We start from the raw sequence: 3,794 nt of genomic DNA, 5'->3' as shown, positions 1-3,794 counted from the left end.
CTAGGAGGAGGGTCTCCAAGCCCACCCCCACAGTGACACACTTCTTCCAACCAGACCACACCTTCTAATAGTGCCACTGCCTGGGCCAAGCTTATGCAAACCATCACACTACAGTATTTATTTTACAAAGCATGAAAATAGTATACAAAAACACAAATGCAATATAAACTAGAAGGGATTTTTTTTCTATGACTTACTATTTCTAATAATAAATCCAGTTCTGAAAATTCATTGCTGAACTGACTTTTAACTTAAACTATTATAAATTTTAAAACACAATCCACTAAGATTTTTAAAGTTTATGAGGATATATGATGGGATTTTAAAGGTTCTGTGTTTATTGCAATATAGCCTTAATTATGCAGTCTTATATTTTCTCATAACATTTTAAAAATGAGATGCAAGACTTTTAGCTCTAATTATTTTTCTAACAAGTATGTGTATGAATCACCACTTTCTTTATATTATTGTTGATGATTTACATGTGAGCATAGTTTACCTTGAATTTTAGTAAAATAAAAACAAGAATGGTATAATGTATTGTCAATATGCAATAATTTTTCAATTAAAATGTGTGGTTAAAAAAAAGACGATGCTAATCCATCCTTTTAAAGACATTTCATGGGGTGGGGGTGAGGGAGGTTCTATGTTAACTCTAAAGATTGCATTTAAAGTCATGGTTGAAAAAATCTAATTTTACTGAGGGGAAAAACAAAGGAAATCTCATTTGTAAACGTAAATGTGTGAATCACAAGCATAAATAGAGGTTTGGGTTTCCTCCACTGGAAATTGTCCCAAGCCCCTTGCTCACTGCTCTCCACTGTGGCAGCGATTCCCCAATCTTATGGACAGCACAGGTCCCAGTGCCCTCAAGCCTCCATTCGGAGGGGGCAAGGGTCTCAAAAAGCACAATGGTTTGTTTCTTCAGAGCGATTATGACATTTATCATCAGCTCGGCCGACCCCTCCGGCTCCTTAGTGATCTGTCCCTCCCTAGGAAGCCGCTGGTCACTGGGCACTATGGTTGCCAGTCCCGTGTTTCTCAGTGGTATGTGCGGTGTTCAGGGAATTGAAACCACATCTTGCTGCACAGCATCTTTCCGAGGTGGCATTCTCTCATTGATCCTATCCAAACCCTTTGCCTCTTCAAAACTGCAGATTCTATGTGGTGGAGAGAATCCTCGTATTGCACTGTGCAAGGTGTACCATCCTTCAGCCAACACTCCACTAGGCAACATCCCTGTGAGAGTCAGGCCCTTGAGTGTCAGCACGCTTTCACTCTCCTCCCTGAGAACAGAGAAGACTCTTGCCATCTTGCCAATTGCTCGGTGTTTCTTATGATTTCTTTCCGGGCTGCAGCTGAACCTACATCAAACTGGTCTTCACCTTCTGTCATTAGTTCATCATCAGAGCAAATACTCAGAACATTTACCAACATTTCTGTGACATTTTCTCTAACAAATGGTAAAGACCATTTAAAGACATCCATAAAATTGCACAACCAGTAAGGATGTGGAGAACAGTTAAACTGCCAGATGTTCATCACATTGTTCTCATACTTTAGTACAGCAGCTTTATTATTGTAGACATCTAAGTAATTAGGTGCCGAAAAAAATGTTATTAATGAAGGAAACCTTGTAGTTTGACTTTTTCTGTACATTCTATAGCCTGCATCTTGAGCTTCATGAGCTCTTATAATCAATAACAAATTATTGTTTTGTAAAAATTCATACACTGCTCGATAGTTATAAAAATAAGAACATCATCGAACCATATTATGAATAAAATGTTCTTGTGATTTTTCATTTCCAAAGTCTTCAGAAGGATCAGACCATAGCAAGTCACACATTGGTCCAAATGCAAGTGGCTCTTTAAATCTATCTAATCTCCTAATATCATCCAGTGTGTGTATATCTCTGGTGAAAGTCCACCATGAACACAAAGAAATTGTTGGTTTAGAAGTGCAGCAAGGGACAAGCTGTCAAAAGCCTCCATACAAGCTTCATAGACCCTTTCTGAATATTTAATTTTACATTCCTGCTTACAGGTAAAATACTCAGTGAGGTGTCTGCATTCATGGTTGCCTCTCAGAAGGAATAATGTGCTTGGGTATAGGATCTTCAAGACCCATAAATACAAGACACACTCTATACTAAAATAACCTCTGTCCACATAATCACCAAGAAAAAGGTATCGTGAATTAGCAGGTGATCCTCCTACTTCAAAAAGTTTCATCAGATCAAAAAATTGGCCATGGATGTCACCACACACTGTAATTGGAGCTTCTACTTCTATCATGGTTTTCTCCCACCAAAGTATGGCAGCACCCTCATTGATAATTCTTGGTGCAATTTCTTCATCTACCCGGCCTTCTTTTACCAGATGGTTCTTCAGAACATCAACCCTGGGTATCCCATCCATATCAAACACTTCTTTAGATTTCATCCGGTGAGTTGGGGGAAAAGGAACAGCTTTGACCACGAGGTCGGCCCCGAGAGGGGGCGGTGGGGGCAGAGGAGGCTGCATGGCCTGGCTGGCTTCCAGACCCCATGCTGGGCCTGGGGCTCAGCTAGGTGCTAGCCAGGAGGGGTTGGGGGCGGGGAGTCTGCTACCAGAGCCGAGCTGTGGAGTCACTGGGGAACATGGCGGACCCGACAACATGATTCTTTAACGAAGTAACAATAACAGACTCTACCCTTCAGCCTCCCTAGGTTCTTATTCACGACTCATACGCATGGCGTCTACTTTAGGACCTCCATAGATTCTACACAATGATCTCCACAGCTATCGGCTTTTGATCAGTGTTATAAGACCAGGCATAAAAATTCCCTCTTGTGAAACAGGCTTCAAATATAATCAGAACACATTTAGCTGTCCCCAAATAGTTATGACCCTATTGCACAAGGAAACACATTTTGCCTATCAAATCAGTATTATAACATATAGGGTCTGCATAACACTGGATAAAGTTATTGTTATATTTTCTACCAGAGCAGGCTGTATAACACTTTCTTCAACTATGAAAATTAGCCAACAAAATGAAAATGTCTGGGTCATTTTGAAATTGTCTTGTTTACATCCTTCTACAAAAGTGCATACAGTCTTCAGCAACGGGGTCTTACCATGTAGTTGTGGTTGGTAAGCAATGACAATGTCAATGGTTTATATTGGTTTTGAGAGATCTGAGGCCTCCTTAAAGAGTGAAACATATAGGTATCTCGTACCTTATAATGTGATTTCTCTCTTCTGGGAGTATAATTGTTTTCTCATGCAGAGAAATTCCCTTTGAAAAGGGTTGGGGATTTAGCTCAGAGGTAGAGCGCTTGCCTAGGAAGCACAATGACCTGGGTTTGGACCTCAGGTCTGAAAAAAAAAAAAAAAGAAAAGATATTCCCTTTGGATTCCTTTAAGTTATGTGTGTGTGTGTGTGTGTGTGTGTGTGTGTGTGTGTGTGTGTGTGTGTTTCTGTGTGTGTGTCTGTGTTATATACAAACATATATATGATATGTACAGCTTGCTCGCTAGTGAGTTTCCACAAGGTTTTTTCATCTTCGTTTTCTTAGCTTTCACCAACTCACAGCTGTCATTTCTGCTTAATCCTTTAAGCCCCCAGTATCTTTGCCTTTTTCTTTCATGTCATGTATAGTCTATTAGCCCTTCAATAATATATTTTTTAATGGGGTTAGGGATAGTGGGTTTCCTTACGGCTTTTAACTCACCCTTTCTTTAGATCAATCCTCCCCTAAACCTTAGGATTTCCTCATGTGCCTGTATTCTTATCTGCATAAGCTTTCT

At 40.0% G+C, this 3,794-nt stretch overlaps 1 pseudogene; it reads right to left on the bottom strand.

Annotated features, from left to right (window-relative positions):
* Positions 1-992: 992 nt before the first annotated feature.
* Positions 993-2,308, bottom strand: Ppp3cb-ps1 (protein phosphatase 3 catalytic subunit beta, pseudogene 1; annotated as a pseudogene).
* Between the last annotated feature and the right edge of the window lie 1,486 nt (positions 2,309-3,794).

Source organism: Rattus norvegicus, chromosome X (genome assembly GCF_021556685.1).
Source record: "Rattus norvegicus strain SHRSP/BbbUtx chromosome X, alternate assembly SHRSP_T2T, whole genome shotgun sequence".
In the NCBI taxonomy this organism is placed as follows: domain Eukaryota; kingdom Metazoa; phylum Chordata; class Mammalia; order Rodentia; family Muridae; genus Rattus; species Rattus norvegicus.
Note: the sequence above shows the minus strand (reverse complement) of the source record. Positions and strands in the feature narration are given on the sequence as shown.